The sequence below is a fragment of the Neofelis nebulosa genome, chromosome 1 (genome assembly GCF_028018385.1).
Source record: "Neofelis nebulosa isolate mNeoNeb1 chromosome 1, mNeoNeb1.pri, whole genome shotgun sequence".
Lineage (NCBI taxonomy): Eukaryota > Metazoa > Chordata > Mammalia > Carnivora > Felidae > Neofelis > Neofelis nebulosa.
This window is the reverse complement of record NC_080782.1, coordinates 81,358,572-81,378,641: the sequence shown is the minus strand read 5'-3', so window position 1 is coordinate 81,378,641 and position 20,070 is coordinate 81,358,572. Positions and strand designations below refer to the sequence as shown.

Here is a 20,070-nt window from a genome sequence, read left to right as displayed (position 1 = left end):
ATAAAGGAAGTAACAGATAGTAATAAATAATTGTAGAGGACTTTAACACCTCACTTAAATCAATGGATAGATAATCCAAACAGAAATTCAACAAGGAAACAGAGGCTTTGAATGACACATTGGACCAGATAGATATAACAGATGTATTCAGAATATTCCATCCTAAAACAATGAAATATACATTATTTTCAGGAGCACATGGAACATTCTCCAGAGTAGATCACATATTAGACCACAAAATAAGTCTCAACAAATTCAGAAAGATAGAAGTAATACCATGCCTGTTTTCTGACCATAATGCCATGGAACTAGAAATCAACCACAAGAAAAAATTTGGAAAGAACACAAATGTATAGAAGTTAAATAACATGCTACTAAAAAAAAAAAAATGAATGATCAATAAAGAAATAAAAAAGAAATAAAAAACTCCTTGGAGACAAATGAAAATACAATGGTTTAAAATTTGGGGGAAGTAGGGGCACCTAAGTGGCTCAGTCAGCTAAGCATCTGACTTCGGCTCAGGTCATGATCTCATACCTCATGTAAGCCTTGCATCGGGCTCTGTGCTGACAGCTCAGAGCCTGGAGCCTGATTCAGATTCTCTGTGTGTGTGTGTGTGTGTGTCTCTCTTTCTCTCTGCCCCTCCCCCATTCATGCTCTGTCTGTCTCTCTCTCTCTCAAAAATAAATAAACATTAATTTTTTTTTAAATTTTTGGGATGCAGCAAAAGCTATTCTAAGAGGGAGTTTATGGCAATACAGGCCTACTTCAAGAAGCAAGAAAAATCTCAAATAAACAACCTAACCTTACACCTAAAGGAGCTAGAAAAAGAACAAACAAAACCCATAACAGCAAAAACAAGGATATAATTAAGGTTAGAACAGAAATAAATGATATAGAAACTAAAAACAAAACCAACCGACCCAACAAACAAACAAAACAGCAGAACAGATCAATGAAGCCAGGAGCTAGTTCTTTGAAAAGATCAACAAAACTGATAAACCTTTAGCCACATTCATTAAAAAAAAAAAAAAAAAAGGGGGCGCCTGGGTGGCTCAGTCGGTTAAGCGTCCGACTTCAACTCAGGTCACAATCTCGCGGTCCGTGAGTTCGAGCCCCGCGTCAGGCTCTGGGCTGATGGCTCGGAGCCTGGAGCCTGTTTCCGATTCTGTGTCTCCCTCTCTCTCTGCCCCTCCCCCGTTCATGCTGTGTCTCTCTCTGTCCAAAAATAAATAAAAAACGTTGAAAAAAAAAAAAAAAAAAGAAAACAGTCCCATTTACAATTGCACCAAAAATAATAAAATACTCAGGAATAAATTTAATCAAGGAGGTGAAAGACCTGTACTCTGAAAATTATAAAACACTGGTGAAAGAAATTGAAGATGACACAAACAATTGGAAAGAAATTCCACGCTCATGGATTAGAGGAACAAATATTGTTAAAATGTCCATACTACTCCCAAGTACTCTACAAATTGGACGCAATCCCTATCAAAATGCCAACAACATTTTTTCACAGAACTAGTCCAAATAATTCTAAAATTTGTATGGAAACACAAAAGACTCTGAATAGCCAAAGAAATCTTGAAAAGATAAAAACTGACGGTCTTACAATCCCAGATTACAAGATATACTACAACTCTATAGTAATCAAAATAATACGGTACCGGTACAAAAATAGACATATAGATCTTTAGAAAAGAATAGAAAGCCCAAAAATAAACCCATGATTATATGGTTAATTAATCTTTGACAAAGGAGGAAAAAAATATGCAATGGGGAAAAGATAGTCTCTTCAGCAAATGGTTTTGGGAAAACCGGACAGCTACATACAAAAGAATGAAACTGGACCACTTTGTTATACCATACACAGAAATAAACTCAAAATGGATTAAGACCCTAATTGTTAGACCTGGAACCATTAAAATCCTAAAGCAGAAAACAGACAGTAACCTCTTTGACACTGGCTGCAGCAACTTCTTACTAGATACTAGATACGTCATCTAAGGCAAGGGAAACAAAAGCAAAAATAAACTTTGGGATTTCATCAAAATAAAAAACTTCTGCACAGGGAAGGAAACACTTAAGAAAACTAAAAGGCAACCTACGAAATGGGAGTAGATATTTGCAAATGACATATCTGATAAAGGGTTAGTTTTTAAAATATATAAAGAACTTATACAACTCCATCCCCAAAAACAAATGATCCAATTTAAAAATGGACAGAAGACATGGACGCCTGTGTACCTCAGTCAGTTGAGCATCTGACTCTTAGTTTTGGCTCAGGTCATGCTCTCACGGTTTTATGGGTTTGAGCACTGCATGGGGCTCTGTGCTGGCAGCACAGAATCTGCTTGGGATTCTCTCTCTGTCTGTCTCTCTCTCTCTCACTCACACACACACACACACACACACACACACACACACACTGCCCCTCCCCACTTGCACAGTCTCTGTCTCTCTCAAAATAAATAAATAAACTTAAAAAAAATAGAAGACAGGGGCGCCTGGGTGGCGCAGTCGGTTAAGCCTCCGACTTCAGCCAGGTCACCATCTCGCGGTCCGTGAGTTCCAGCCCCGCGTCAGACTCTGGGCTGATGGCTCGGAGCCTGGAGCCTGTTTCCGATTCTGTGTCTCCCTCTCTCTCTGCCCCTCCCCCGTTCATGCTCTGTCTCTCTCTGTCCCAAAAATAAATAAAAAATGTTGAAAAAAAAATTTAAAAAAAAAAAATAGAAGACATTAGCAGACATTTCTCTGAAGACATCCAGATGGTCAAGAGACATATGAAAAGGTGCTCAAGATCACTCGTTATTAGGGAAACTCAAACAAAAACTACAATAAGAGATCACCTCACACCTGACAGAATGGCTAAAATAAAAAACACAAGAAACAACAAGTGTTGACAAGGATATGGAGGAAAAGGAACCCTCTTGCACTGTTGGTAGGAATGCAAACTGGTGTAGCCACCTTGGAAACAAGTCCAGAAATTTCTCAAAAAATTAGAAATGGAATTACCATATGATCTGTTAATCCCACTATCGGGTATTTGCCCAAGAATACAAAAACACAAATTTGAAAAGATGTATTCACCCCTGTGTTTGTGGCAGCATTATTTACAATTGCCAAATTGTGGAAGCAACCCAAGGTCCATCAACAGAAAAATGGTAAAGATGTGGTAAACACACACACACACACACACACACACACACACACACACACACGACTATTAATCATAAAAAAGAATAAAATCTTGCCATTTGTAACAACTAGAGGGTATAATGCTAAGAGCAATAAGCCAGTCAGGAAAAGCCAAATGTGATTTCACTCATATGTGGAGTTTAAAAAACAAAGGACCAAGGAAAAAAGAGACAAACCAAAAAAACAGACTTTTAATTATAGAGAATGAACTGATGGTTGCCAGAGGAGAGATGGGCAAAGTGAAACAGATGAAGGGAATTAAGAGTACACTTATCTTGATGAGCACTAAGTAATGTATAGAATTGTTGAATCACTACATTGTACACCCAAAACCAACAAAACACTATATGTTAATTATACTGGAATTAAAATTAAAAAAAAAATTGATACTGAGGCCAGACTCTATACCAACTGAATCAGAATTTCCACATGAAGCTAGACATCAGTACCTTTTTAAACTCCCAAGGTGATTGCAATATACTGCCCAGTTTGAGAACTGATGTCCTCTACCAGTTCTTAAACTTTAATATGCATATGAATTTCCTAGGCATCTTGTTAATATGCAGATTCTGATTCAGTAGGTCTGGGATGGGCATGAATTTCTTCATTTCTAACAAACTCCCAAGAGATGCTGTTGCTGCTGCTGCTAGTCCGGGATCACACAGTGAGTAGTAAAGTCATGGATGACAGTTTTATATTTTGTTCTCTTTCCCAACCCCCTGCATCTTCTCCCCTATCCAGACAATCAGAAAATGAATCAAAATTCAGAATTCAGAAATAGAGAAGCAATGGTAAAAGAATTAGTTGACTTGGAGACTGCTTCTGCTGATGTAAATAAGTTTAAAAATGGAACAAATGATGAATTTAAGGTCCTATTTGCATGCCATAATCAGATGGTCATTGAAATGGCATGATGACTGTCCAGGAAAATGCCATGTAAAAGTTAAGTCAAGGGGTGCCTGGGTGACTCAGTCGGTTAAGCGTCCGACTTCAGCTCAGGTCATGACCTTGCGGTTCATGAGTTCTAGTCTTGCATTAGGCTCTGTGCTGACAGCTCAGAGCCTGAAGCCTCCTTTGGATTCTGTGTCTCCCTCTCTCTCTGCCCCTCCCCACTCATGCTCTGTCTCTCTCTGTCTCTCAAAAATAAACAAAAACATTAAATTTTTTTAAAAAAAAGTTAAGTCGACATGAAATAAATCTTTTTTAAAATGTGCTAGACAAAGATAATCTGAAAGCCAATATTTGTAAGTAACAAGAGTTGAGAGAAATAAATGGATGCTAAAATATTGCTTATGAAAAACTTTTCCTGATGATACCTTCATATTGTAATAAAGAACTTGAATTTGGAGCAAAGGCTCCTATGAATGCTTTAAGCTTAATTTTGTGATTACTATATATTGTAACACTGAAATAGAAGTTCCCTCAATCTATTGAAATAAACCTTCACTTGATTGAACAATAATAAGCAACTAAATAAGATTGATTTCCATTAAGTCTTGCTGATTTTCAAAATAACTCATCTGATTTTCTGCGGAATGTATACTTCAATGTCATGTATTTATTTAGCAACCTACTAACACTGGCAAGACTGATACATGTACAAATGAATTCTGTGAAATATTTCCAAGCACACTTGCTCCAGTCATAGCTCTTTATGCCATGCTTCTGTTGTCAATTTTTAACTTTGATATGTCCTTTATATGTAAACACCATATTTATATGTATCCTGGTAATTACTTTTATTAATTTACAGTGTAGATATACCAAAACATGCTCCATAGAACACCAGGACATAGATCTTCTACCATTCTGTTGAAATAAAACCAGGAAATGCTGCATGTATTTCTTTCTCTTGGAGATTTATACTGCATTATTGGCATGCTACTAAAGGGTCTGTTACTAAAGCTTGTTGTACAAAATAAAAATAATAAATTAAACTCCTCAACTCTCCCACTGCTTTCCTAACCTATTAGTCCGTAGAAACCTCCCCATGGTCCACCTGCCCCCACCCCAGCACCACACATTAGTATCCTATGGTGCCCACTTTGTAGAATGCTGCTTTAGAATCACAGACCTGATAATACAGCTGAGGGTGTCAGAAAACATTTTGGCATGTTCAGTTTCTTTTGCTTTCTACTCCCTCAAAAACATCTATTTTAATATATAAACAGCATCCATGAAAATCATTTCTGATAAGAAAGGCTTTCAGGTAATTAAAAGCCTGTGATAATTAAGTTATGGTCTATATTTAATTAACGCTTTATAGTAATTAAACTTTTCTCTAACTGAAGGCATGACTTTGAGATTTGATTATCTGAAAGTAATTTTCTAAGCAATAATTCTGTCTCTGTTGAAGCACGAATTTGAGAAGTGGGTGAACTTCATCAGACTGCATGGTGACTTATATGGTGTGTCTCCTTTTACTGATAAAGAATGAGCAGGGATACCAGAATCTACAAGTGAATTAGATTATAAACAAAACACCAAGGAAAAACAAAAGTCTAGAGCCCTCTGTATACTCGGGACACAGAGCAGTGTTGGCATGGGCTACCACCACAGTTAAACTGAACTGCTTGATTGATCGATAATGTCAAACATTTTTTTGATGCTGCTTTTCTTTGGTTTCTTTCTTTTTTCAGTGTAGGTCCTGTGGGTTTTTGTCCATGCAATCTACAGGCATGATGAAGCAGACCTACACCCAGATTCTGATTTCACTTTATGTTTTCAATCTAGGACAATAAGTACAATATCTGTTTTCTGGCAAGCCTCCTCTCGAGCCCTGGAATGGGAGCAGTTACAATGACAGGCCTCTCTAGCACGGAAGCAGCAGAGGAGCCAAAGAACACAACAGTGCATCGTATGCTGGGGCCAGCAGTGCCTGATTGCTCTCACTGAAAGTGGCAATGAAGCATTAACCTTTTCTCAGGAAAGCTGAGACACAGGAAAGAGGACAAGAGCCAGAGGAAATACCAAAGAAGAAAAAAACAGGAAGTGTAAAGGAGACCAATCGCAAGGACAGCACAGATAATAATCGTGGTACAGAAGGCAAGCAGCAAGTCCTCTGACAGCGGAGAAGAGAAAAAGCAATCAACTTAGAGTGGTTGTATTATGTGAAAAGAGGAGCAAACAGCCTCCTAGGCCTCAATGAAAACATTCACTTATTTACGCATTTATTTGTTCATTCATTGTTCATTCATTTGTTCATTTCATGCATCCAACAGTACGTTCTCTCTGTGGGAATCCTTCACTTGACTTTTTTCCAGATTCCCACTTCTATTACCATGGATCAAGGCTCTTAGATTCCCTGATTTACTACAACAAAGAGAGGGTGAGTACATTTTTCTGGCCTTATATACTCAGGAGCATCATGTCTGACACAGATAATGTAGATGAACAACATTATTTTTATGAAAAGGGAGTGACAGTAAGGATGAATGCTGACTGAAGACAAGACTGCTATCTCTAACCTCCCCGATCTGTGTGAACCATAAGGCCCATCCCTGACCTCCAAGTAGAAAATAAAAACCCTGAATGAGAAAGACACAATCGCAGAATTCACTAGGAAAACCATGATCTGACTCCTGAGTTTCTAAATTGGGTGGATTTGGGTCTCAAGATAGTTCAGTCAGTTCAAATCACCTATAGACAAAAAATACAATTTTTGCATATCTAGATTTGTGGCTCAAGAGACGTATGTTTTCAAATTTGTTTTGAAGTAAATATTGAAAAAAACCTCATTCTTAGAATTTTCTAGTTAAAATTTTATGACAGGTTATAGGAACTCTATTTAACAACCAAAAAATGATATTATGTTCCCATAAATATAATTTAGTGCTCTCCTACTTTTGAAAAAATAACTTATTTTAGATGCAGAGTCTTATATTCAAGTCTGACAATTAAAATAGATTTTTCAAAAAACCATATTACAATCCCATAGTTTTAAATTTAGTTTTACAACGTTCAGATGGTAATGTGAATAGAAACGGTAACTCAATTACTTTTCAAATAAGTACCTTGATGAATATATTCATTTTCTTCTGACAAGAAATTATTATTGCCTTAAATTTAATCTTAGTTCTTCACATGCTGCAGGGATTTTCATGGCTAAACTGCTTTAAATTATCTTATGATTCATCTACCTTGAAATATGAATGCACTGTACTCACAATAAGACAGAATAATATGTAGTAGATGTTAGATTACTTTAAATTTGATTGTCTAGAAATATTTTATTAAAACATTTCTCTTACGTGGCTAAAAATAATGCCCCTTGATTCATTTTATGGGCAGAGTTGGGAGACTGGACTGAGCTGGTAGTATGTGCACTTGTTCATTCATTCAACAAATACAGAGTTAAGCAGATAAAGGATTGAGGCCAGAAAGCTGCTAACACAAAGAAGAGCAAATCAGTCTTCAAGTCTAGAAGATACTGAGGAAGGAAGGGCCAAGCTGTATTCTCTAAAGACAGGACTGGTGCCAATGATTCCAGGGGAGATATTGTTTGCTCTCTCTCTGGTTTGAAACAAACTGTGGACAGAAGGTAGGGGAGAACAGAATCTAGATTGTAGCAGAAATAGATTGGAAAGCTGCAGGTAAATCTGATGATGTCATCTAACACAGAAAGGCTACAATTGCTTTAACCTCACACATATTGAGAATATGTACACTATTAAGTTCAGAAAAATTATTCCAAAAGTCAGTACCAATGCTTTGTATTCTTATCTCTAGTTAGAAGTGTGTACAGATAGGCAAATGTCAAGAACTGGAAGATATAAAGGCGCCCGTTAGGTAAGAAGGGCAACTGTTATCAACTCAGTTTAGCCCAGTGGACCCATTTTCTTCCATCAAGGGATTGGATAATCTGAGTTGTATTCATTCACACTGTAAACTAGGGAACAAACCTGTTAAGGCAAATTTCCTTTCCCACACAGGCCAGTGACAGATGTAAATTTGGAACTCACAGTGAAATGTGGCTTTGGGAAGATTGTTTTCCCCACGCAGAGTTTCAACATTTGTTTTGTGAGCAGAGTGCCTAAGGTAACAGGAAATAGTGTTTCAAATTTGTAGTCCAATCAACCTCAAAGTACTTAAAAGGACTAAGAAAAGATAATTTTCCTGTACCTTAGAAAGGTAAGCAAAGTGGTGCAGACTCTTAATAGTGGTAGGAATTGCATTTGTGCCCAAAGAGAGGAAGTATTCACTTAAAAAAAGAACAATAGGGGCAACTGGGTGGCTCAGTTGGTTGAGGAGTTGAGTGTCTGACTCTTGATTTCAGCTCAGGTCATGATCCCAGAGTCGTGGGATTGAGCCCCACACCTCCCGATGGGGTTCAGAGTCTCTTTTCCTGTGCCCCTCTCCTCACTTGCACACTCTCTCAGAAAACAAAACAAAAAACAAACAAACAAACAGAACAGTAAAGGATGGGTTTTTGAAGGACATTACCTCATTGGAGAAAATCTGTAGTCACCGCCATTTTTACCCTATCTTGAGTTCAATAATCCTGCTCTCTTATTCCTGAGCAGTCTTGAATACACACACATACAGCTGTGTTACCTGAGCTACTTACTTTTCTTTAAAAAAAAATTAACATTTATTTATTATTGAGAGGCAGACAAAGCATGAGCAGGGGAGGGGCAGAGAGAGAGGGAGACACAGAATCCAAAGCAGGTTCCAGGCTCTGAGCTGTCAGCACAGAGCCTGGTGCAGGGCTCAAACTCACAAACCACGAGATCATGACCTGAGCAGAAGTGGGACACTTAACCAACTGAGCCACCCAGACGCCCCTACTTACTTAATTTTCTTAAAGTTTCTTTTCTCATCTATAAAACGGGAGTAATAGTATCAACCTCCTAAATCTGTTGTGAGAACAAATGAGATGATCATGCAACACATTTAGCATAGTGACCATCTAGAAGGTAGCAAATATCAATAAAAGATTGCAGTCATTGACACAAATTAGTGCTATGTTTTTAATTCAATTGACACTGAAAGATGTAAACAGACGTTGATAAAGTGGTCTATGGCCCATAATTTTACTTGGATCTATAAACAAATTGGATTAAGCAGATTTATGCACTCAAATCAATGACCAATGTTGTAAAAAAAACCCAAAACTGTGAACTCTTGGTTTTTATTTTCATCTTTTATGTTCAAGCGACAAATAGAGGCATTTACAATAATAACACCATTATGTGTTCCTGAACAACTTTGCATTTTGCAAAAATTGTACACTAAAAATAACAGGGTCTGTAGGGAAAAATAGCATTAACAGCAGAATACTCCAAACCAATGAAAGTTTGAAACCAATGCCCTAAACAGAACTAATTAAAATCCTAATAAGAAGTTATACTAGAATGGGTAAATTTCCATGGGCATTTGCCAAAGAATCTCAGTCGTTCCAACCTTTGTGACCTTTTACCCTGGAGTCATGCTTACTTCCTCTTTTGAAATACATGTCCCTGAAGACAGGCACTTCCACAGAAATCAGTTTGACCAAAATTTAAAATACAATCCAAGAGTGGACTTCACACAACTTACACACAACTTCCCCAATACACTGACCTCATTCTCCAATTCGTATATCATGTATGTGAAATTAATTAAACCAGGAGGCCATTAGACTGAGGTGACTCTAATACCTTAGCAGCCTATGTAGGCAATCCCAAACCTAAACCTGTAAATGCCTCAAGGTTAAGAAATGGAAACCTAAGGACAATCCTAATGACCAATGACAAGCCAATCACAAACGTAAGGACAAATCAATCACAAGCCAATCACAAGCCAATTACACTTTCCCAAATAATGTAACTGCATAAGCTATATAGCCAAATAATTTTCTTGCTTTGCTTCCACCTCTTCTCTCTAAAAGTGTTTCCTCTAGATTCTGTCAATGGAACATTCCTGACTACTTGCAGTTTGATGCTGCCTGATTCAGATTGAGTGTTGCTCAAATAAATGCTTAAAATGTTTAATATGCCTTGGTTTATCTTTTAACACATACGTGTAAATTAGTATTAAAGAAAAACACACTGGAGGAGAAGAGACTATATGTTTGCATCATCACGATTATGATAACAAATGTAATAATGATGGTACTCACCATTATTCCTTCTTGCCTGTAGAAAAATACTTTCAGTCAATGATGAGGGAAATTGAATAAATATCCAATGAAGTGGAACTGCAAGAATATAAACAGTAATTATGTCAAAATACTTTCACAGCATACCTTGCATCTCTCACTCTTGAAACAATAGTGTATCAAGAAGGCTTTGGAGGAAAAGTCAACCCAAATGGGTATGACCAGATCAATGCCCCTGGTGGGGCTTCCCTAGTGAATTGCACAGCAACTTCTGATTTCAGGGTAAGGACATAACTCACAGCAACCACACATTCTGTTCAAAAAAAAAAAAAAAAAAGGTATGATGACATTTTTTAAACCTTGGTTCACCTCCAGTCTAAGAATATTGCAACCAAACTTTGGCTGCCCTTAGATCATTTCTACCTCTCTATCACTTACTCAACTGCTTGAGCCACACTTAGATCTGTTTTTATAGTCCAGTGAATTTGAGGCCCAAGACATTCCCTTCTTGTCCTTATAGGAATAGAAAGGAATAAAAAGATGCAGAAGAAGGTAATTTTCAGTTCTCTGATAATTAGTGCAAACATACCTATGGACATATGTGCACACGTGGGTTGATGGATATGTGTTTTCCTTCTCAAGTATAAACCCAACATATCACATGTGGACTATCTATCTATCTGCCTTTCTGTCCCTCCACATCTGTTACCACCATGAAGTGCAGATCTGGGTTCAAGAATGGGAGAACTCAGTAGTTTTCTAGGTCATAGGCCTGATAGTTAACAGGTATACACATTATAGTTGTTCCAGTCATTAAAATGTTGAAATACTTCCATATAATCTCCCTGGATCCACAAGTCTCTAGACCACCATCCTGGTCTCCCGAGTTTCTCCCATGCAAATTCCAGGAGGTTTGCCTCCCATGTGGTCTCAAAGCATCCTGTCTTACTCCTGGTAAATTTATCACTTTGTGTATTGTCATCGTTTTGTTTGACCGTTTTCCTGGCTGGAAGTGAGTACTTTGAGAGAAGAAACTGCATCTTGTGATCATTTTATCCTCGACATCTAGCACAGTGCCTGGCACATAAAAAACTCTCAGTAAATTTTAGTGTAATGAGTTGCAACGACAAGCGTAATAAAAATAGGTAATACTTCCTGTAATAATGTCATATGGTGATTGATGCTAGCTACACTTGTGGTGAGCACAGCATAATATACAGACATGTGGAATCACCATGCGGTACACCTGAAACTAATGTAACATTGAGTGTTAATTATATGTCAATAAAAAATAGGTAATACTGATTTAAAATGTTTATTTTTTATTATTGTATTTATTTACTTAATTAATTAATTTATTTTTGAGAGAGAGAGGGAGAGAGAAAGAGAATCCCAAGCAGCCTCCACATTGCCAGCGTGGAGCCTGATGTGGGGCTCGAACCCATGAGCAATGAGATCATGACCTGAGCTGAAGTCAGACACTCAATTGACTGGGCCACCCAGGTGCCCCAATGGGAAATACTTCTAATGCAACCCTGAAAAGCAGTTTTATCCCCATCATTCCTATTTTACAGATGAGAAAACAGCACAGAGAAATTAAGTGACTTTCCCAAAGTTACATAGTCAAGGAATTTAGATGTGATTTGCAAATCCAGGTAGGCTGGCTCTAGGGATTATATAATTGCAACTGCATACTCTATGCCCTTGCTTTTGAATGAGAGGTAGAATCACAGCAATAATACAGTATCATTTGCCGTCATTACAAAATAACCTTAAATTTAAAAGCCACATATGATTGAGAAAACATGTTATATACTCACTTCATTTTAATGCTGACTGAATACACGTAATTCATGTCCCGGCCTAGATGGCCGGTCCCTAGGGAGAAGAATAGGGAGGATGACAGAAAATAAGTGGGGCCAGAGGGAAAAAACAAAATTCATGTCCAAAGCATTGAGTCAAGATTAGGTACCCACAATGTATTAAATATGGGTCTGATGGCAAGGATGGGGGTAGGAATCTGAGAGAGCAAGAGCAAGGAACAGCAGGTTGGAAGGGAAAAGAGACTGAAGTCTAGATTCTACTAACACGTTTTTGCTGTTATGCCACATTGGGAGATAAGTGGTATCTAATCATTTTTGTACAACAAACATTGAGCCACTTGTGCAATTGTAAATCTTTTCTTTGCTTAATTGCACCTAATAAACTTGAACTAATAACTTGATGATCAGTGACAGTCATTTGACTTGTAGATTTATGCCAAAGAATATTGAGTGTTTCTCAGATATCTCTGAAGCTTAAATTTGGGTGACAGTATTTGCCTTCAGTGACAGAGTTAACTAGGTTTATACTGTATGAAAATTTTCCCCCATGCCAGCATTTTACCTGTTAGATGTGCTGCCTTAAAAAAGCCCGGAGAATCTCCTAATTTAATCATGGTATATAAGTAAATGTTCGATATAGCTAATATTTCATGCCCAGAACAGAAAGAAGATAAGCAAGGAAATCAAAGTGAGAAAACAAAGAATGCCAACTTGGAATTCCAGCAATATGCCCACATCATCTTACACTTGATCTTAGCCAAAAGGCTGAGAAGCGATACTCTCATCATCTTAAAACTTCCCTTTGTCCTTGGTTCATAGGCACACAGAAATCAAACAGAATCCATCATAAAAGAATTCTAAGAAGCCTCTCTGAAGGTTGCTCCTTCAAAATACATTACTAGCTGCTACACTTACAAATGAAAAAGGTGAGGGCACCTAGGTGACTCATTCCGTTAAGCGTCCAACTCTTGATTTCGGCTCAGGTCATGATCTCGTGGTTCCAGTCAGGCTGGAGTATGGAGCCTGCTCGGATAGTCTCTCTCTCCCTCTTTCTCTGCCCCTCCCCTGCTCACTCTCTCTCTCAAAATAAATACATAAACGTTAAAAAATAAAACCAGTGATAAAGGTGAAACCCATGTTAGACCAGTGCCATACCTGCTGCCCTCATCCACACAAACGTGCACCATGGGCAGCAGACATGTTTTAGTCATCTCTTTCCCCTGCAGTGATTAACACAGGACCTGGCTTATTAGACATCAGATGTTTGCTAAATCGGATCTGTGGGCCACACAGGAGCATTCTTCCTGTCCCTTGTAGGCTCTACTCAGACTCTGTTCCACATGGGCTAAAAGCTCCTCAGAGACACAGAGCATGAGCACACCGGGCCACCCTCCAGCTTCACATTCCAACAAGATGCTCTTCTGCAAGTGCATGTTGAGTCCAGGGAACAGTTCAGTTGGATAGACTGCTGCCTCAAGCTTCCATACTGTTTGTTCTGGAATACTAAATTGGCTGAATCAAAAGGGATCTTCTCCTCTGTGGGTACAGTGTTCCCTACTCATATCTTTTGAGAATGGACACATCCTATGTCTCAATGTCACTCTGGCTACATGGCAACATGTCAAATGCCCTACACAGAGCTGGAAGGCTAGATCCCCACCATGATCTTTCCAGTAGTCACCATTAAGTCACTTAACCTCATTGAGCTTTAATCTTCCCGTCTGCAAAATGAAATAACACATGCCCTGATTTATGCATGGAATTGTTCTGAGGATCAATGGCATAATATATATAAAAGTGATTTCTCAACTATAAAGCAAACCTAATAAATATAAGTGGTATTATTGGTGGTATTTTTGATATTTTCAATTTTTTTTTTTGCTGGTTTCTTTGACTCTGACCTAATGATCTCAGCCTCATAAAGTCAGTGAGGTTAAGAGGGCTGTGTTATTGTTTGAGAGGGTTTTCACATGTGAACTTTGAAATACAGTCCAAATGGTGTAAAAGCATGACCAACATATTGCCTGCCCTGAGCAGTTCAGTACCTTGACAAAGAATGGCATTCCATGTGTGTGATTTACCATCATATTGAGATATATAACAGCTCCAAAATATATATTATCTATAAATATGACAACATTTCATATTTCCTAATTATAATGTAACACTGAATTGGTAGTTGCAGTGGTATTAGGGTGGATCTACAGAAGAGAAGAAACAGATACATAGTCATTCAACCAACTTATTGAGTAACTACTGAGTGCCACGCACATTACGTTAGATACTGAGACTACAGCATTGAGCAAAACAGACACAGTCCCCACCCTGATGACATTACTATATGGCAAGCCACTCTAGTCTAGGGCATCAAGGGAGATTCCTCCAGTAAAAGTCAGTTCATGGAAGGCTTCCATGTTCCATGTATGGAATCCAGAGAGGTAGACTAAAGGGGAGAGGTGGAATTATAGGGGCAGGTGGAAGAGTCTATGGGACCTGTGTCATTTGGTGGCTATTTATTGTCTTTGTAATAATTATCTCACATTTTCAGCCTCACTGCCCCAAAGAAGACAGACTCAAATTCCCAGCCTCCCTTACAGCTAGGTTGCTGTGCTAATATAATGCACTAATATAGGACTTTGATTCAGAAGTGAGCAGGACAGGTAACCAGACTTCATGTAGATTTTTTTTTTAATAGTGTAGACAGAGATAGCTGCCTATTTATGGAACAGAGCAATCATTGTAAGGTCATGAAGCTGATGTGATACTGTGGTTAGATTGTAGGTGTTGTCCTCCCCTAAGTTTATAAATCTATTTCTACAGCTCTCCTAAAAATTATTTGAACTGTCAAAAATCCTTTAACAAATTCTATAAATAATGCATCTAATCATTTCACAGCAAAACAGGTATGAGAAAGGGCCCAGGACCATGAGACCTACCAGTCTTAATTGCAGCATCCAAAAGTGGGTGGCATCAGTGTGAGTTTTCTTTGCTGACATCTTGATGTCACAAGATAACAAACACACGAACACTTCAGCAAGGCAATCTGCAACTAACACTCAGGCAAAACAAAGAACTCTCATAGGAAGAATTTCTGGAGAGTAGTATCCCCAATGGATCTGAATGCACATTAGGCAAAAATCTAAGTGGCTTTTGACTGATGCTTGCTGATTCTCATTTAAAAAATTCATGGTGACACCCTTAAAGTCCATAAGCAGCTCCAAAGATACTGGAAAATGTTTCCAAAAGCCTTAATCAGGTTTGGCAATGTTCCCTCTTATCCTGCTACTAACATGGTCACTATCATTAATAGAAATGACTCATACATGTTGAATACTTATTATATGCCAGGCCTTATCACACTTGATCCTAGCTACAACCCTTCAGGGGAGGTACTTTAATTATCCCCATCTTACAAACTGAGACAACAGAAACTGAGCAACGGACTGAAGTAAGTGCATGACCCAGCATATGAACGCAGGCTGTATGACTCCAAAGCCCATGTGCTCAGCACTCTACTAAGATAGTAGTGGAGAGGAAATGTCCTTTTGGAAATTCTTTCGCATGTACCCAGCAGTCATTTTGCTCAGTACTTCCTGTGATCAAGATACACTTGCAGTTTAAAGCCTCCCAATATCTTTTTTGTTCTAAAATAACTTGTATGATCTGTGGACTTACATACAGTGTAATTCTTGGCTTGAACAAAAAAATTATTCCCATAAATATGGAACTATATCAATCTTTATAAAAGGTACTCAGTACTATGAAGTTCTATAGTTAACAAGACATTGTCATACAAATGCTGTGTCTCAATAAAAAGTAAACCCTTAAAATAAGTAAACAAATAAACTTGCCTTCTAATTAAGGTAATTGAGGCTGCTGGTCAGAGTCAAGGTGCCCTGGGAATCAGGCTAAACCAAGCACACAGACAATCAAAAGGCAGCTATTAGCAAGTATCTTAGTGTATGACATGCAACCATAGGATTTGAAACTGTTAACAGAAATCCCCTGAAATTTAACTTGATATGAACAAGGGACATCAAAAGACTCCATCATAATCTGGTGAATGGTTGACTTTTTAGTAGCTAATGAATTCTAAAGAATTCTTTTGTTTCATTTTAAGCTAGTCTTTTCCTGATGGCAATAGGGCCACCTTCTCTGAAGCCACCACATATTAACTTCATGTCCAACCTCATTCTAAGAAGGACCTGAAGCAAACGAGATATTAAATAAGAATTCTCCTCACGAGACTGTCCCTGAGTGACTCTCCAGGCCCATGCGCAAGAAAGAGTTTCATTTTGACCCTTCCTATCTCCCTGCCTCCTGTCCCAAACTGCCTTGGACATTTCAGAGCTGCCTCTCTTACCCTCCCCTGTATCCGGTCAAGCACAAATGCCACATTAACTCACACTCCTTGCAACCTTGGGATTCACTTAATTTTTTTACATAAATATTTCTTTTTTCAAGACCCACCTGCACTATGACCACAAGTCTCTGTTCTCTAAGTCCACCATTTTGCCTTAATTTTGCTTCTACCTTCTTATTCACTACATGCCTTCCTCAGGCTCCTCTCCTGAGTCACCAGGGTTTCCCCAGGCAGATCTCACCATCCACACACCCTCACCCAGTCATGCTTTGTCAGTCCCAGATCCTCTATACTACAGCCACTGCCCATTCAAAGGACCCACTCTTTTCCCTTCAACCACTACCAGCCTCTTCACAGTTCATTGCCCTGTGCCACCAGATACCCAGGGCCCCTCTGGCCTCACCTCTGGTGCTGTCCTTCTGCTGTTGTCCTCCTCTTCCTGGGACCTGCCCCCCAGCCCCACATCCTTATCTCTGTCTTGATCTTGCATTTCTAAGGTCTTTTTTTTTTCTGTGAGTCTTTCTCTTTGGAGTCATGGAATTCTCTACCTTTTGCACTTATCTTTTTTTTTTTTTTAATTTGTCTCTTTCTTAAATGCATCTATTTCAGTTTTAAAAAGTGAGGCATGATTGGGGCGCCTGGGTGGCGCAGTCGGTTAAGCCTCCGACTTCAGCCAGGTCACGATCTCGCGGTCCGTGAGTTCGAGCCCCGCGTCGGGCTCTGGGCTGATGGCTCGGAGCCTGGAGCCTGTTTCCGATTCTGTGTCTCCCTCTCTCTCTGCCCCTCCCCCGTTCATGCTCTGTCTCTCTCTGTCCCAAAAATAAATTAAAAACGTTGAAAAAAAAATTTAAAAAGTGAGGCATGATGAAGAAAATATTAAGTAAGTAATAGTTCAGGCAGTCAAAGAATGTGGAAAAACAATAAAGAGGGTCCTTGCATGATTATTGTTGAGATACTAAGCCTATTTCATTAGTACTCATAAAAATATAATAAGGTGGACAGGGTTTTTTGGTGTGGTTTTTTGTTTGTTTGTTTGCTTGTTTGTTTGTTTTTTGTTTTTAAAGCGTGGACAGTTGTTATCTACAGTTTCCAGAGAAGGAATTTGAGGCCAAGAGAGGTAATTCACATCACATAGATCGTAAATGGTAGGACTAAAATTTGTATCTAAAGCTGTTTGATGCCAAAGTTCACTCTATTAGGTGCCACTCTACCTTAGCACCTATATAAGCCAATTCCATACAGTATTGTAGAATTTAGGAAATGTGGAATAGAATTCTTGAACTTCAGGATTCAAATTACGATTCTCCCAACCTGCTCACCACTGTGGAATGCACTGAAAAGTTCATTGACCACATTTCCAACACCAGTGTTGTCTGTGTATATTAAAGATAAGCATCAAATCTTGTCCTGCTCCAATCCATCCACATGGCAGTCAGAATCATGTTCTCAAACTGTGAATTGGATGATGTCATGTCCTTGCTCAGTACCCTCCCTCCAGTGGTTTTCCAATGTACTTAAGAAAAAACCCTGCAAGGAATATTTTGTGGACTCCTCCCCAAAGCCAAACTTCCACAGTTTCCTTGTGCCTCCTTCAGCATCTCACTCCTCTGTCATTTCCTCATTTTTCCCTTGTTCAACAGCATTTCAAGTGTCTTCTACTATAACAAAAGCTCTTCTTTAACTTCTTTCCCCTCCCTGTCTCTCTTTTTCTTTTTAAAGGACGGTCTACATACTCCAGTAGCTGTTTTCCCCCCATTAACCACATAGATACTCTCTTTGCTCTTTGTAGCACAGTTTCAGCCTTTACCTTCTCCTGAAGCTAAGCCATCTCTGAACAGTGTAATCTAAGTCACCTAAGCAATCCAATGTGTCTCTCCTTTTTTGACTTCTGTGTCATGTTCTTGGGATCTTCCCTTGTCCCTGACCTCTCCAGTTCTCTTTTACTTTCCTTGTCCTCCAAATGTCCCTTCTTCTTCCTGATCTGTATTTTTCTCTTAGCAGACACATCCACTGTAATGACTTTAACATTTTTTTTAAGTAGCTTCCACACCCAGCTCAGAGCCCAGTATAGAACTTGAACTCACAACCTTGAGAACAAGACCTGAGCTGAAATCAGAATCAGACGCTTAACCCACTGAGCCGCCCAGGAGCCCTGACTTTGTCACTTTTTATGACTTCCAATTCTGAATTTTTCATGTATTCCTGTTCACACTTCTAACACCCACTGATTTATATGTGGAAATCCTTACCAGTCTTAAAGCCACATATAACTAAGCTTCCATCACACCTGCCATGCCTCTCTAGTGCAAACCCCTGATTCTAAGCAGGCAACTTAGAAATCTCACCTCTTAAAAAAATCCTATCACTTTGCACATTTAATATCACTTCTTCATGTACCCTCTACCTCCTTTCCAAATTTTCATAATTCTTTAAGACCCCATTTATATTCTATCTCCTCCTAAAGACTGCCTTGACCACAGGTATACTGTAAATTCTATACTATAAATCCCTAAGGGCAGAGGCCATTGTTTCGATAACACAGCATTTCTCATTGTATTCATCTCTACCTCCTCTCCCCAAATTCCAACGCTTACTAAACTTTCAATAATGTTTTTGAAATGAAGGAAGGAAGGACTTCAAATATTTGCACAGATAGAGAAGAAAATGTAATCTTGGCATACTTCTTCTGCTGAAAATATTTGCAGAGTCACAATATGTAAGTGTACTGATTGATTTTCAACCCTTTGGAACTGACCTATAAGGAAAAAGCAGAAGATTTAAATATAAGTATATGATAAACTATCAATGTTATATGTCTTAATGCTGTAAAAGTGAAGATCTAGTTGATAAACAGTGGAAGTAGGGAGCAGAGAAGGGGGGATGCTTGGGATGCAATACTCTCATGTGGAAGGCAATGGGTCTTCATGGGTTTGGATTCAGACTGCCTAGTCCCTCTGCTACCTTACTGGCCTTGTGACCTTAAGCAAGGCATCCCCTACCCCCTCTGTTTTACTTTTCTTATTTGTAAATTAGTAATGATACCTCATAGGGGTGCTATAAGGATTAAATAAGATAATTCATGCGATACACTTAGAACAGTGTCTGGCACAGAGTAAATATCCAGTAGATTTTGGTCATTGCTATCTTACAAATTTGAGCATAAAGAGACAATGTCTGAAGTTGATAGAATCAGAAACCAAGGTTTATGTGTATTGCATAAAAATATAAAGATAACAGAGGAACTAAAAATAATAAAACTTGGAGGAGGAGGGGAAAATGGGGAAAGTAGAAATGAACCAAATCTTCAAATTTCAAACCAGGGAGTCAAAAGACCTTATTTTAAGATATAGTGGCCCCAAATATTATTTAGAATTAGGGAAATAACCATCAGTAATTAAAAGAGAAAAGCTTACAAATGATTGCTTCTGGGAAGTGTGACTGGAAGTAGCAAGGAGTAGAAAGAGGTTCTGTTGCTTTTCACTGTAATTTTTCTAGTATTTGATTTTTTACTCATCATATATTATTGTGATTTTTATAAGACATAAACATGCATACCCATATGTGTATTTGCATTTACATGGACACAAGATGCTTCAAACAAGGGCAAG

The 20,070-nt window shown here is 38.5% G+C and overlaps 1 protein-coding gene across 1 annotated transcript in view; it reads right to left on the bottom strand.

The window, feature by feature from the left end:
• Positions 1-20,070, bottom strand: part of ERAP1 (endoplasmic reticulum aminopeptidase 1) — a 127,746-nt gene that overhangs the window by 86,113 nt on the left and 21,563 nt on the right. The window contains exon 2 of the mRNA XM_058726489.1: positions 10,298-10,375. The gene's annotated coding sequence lies outside the window, so the exon portion shown is untranslated. The remainder of the gene's footprint in view (positions 1-10,297; positions 10,376-20,070) is intronic.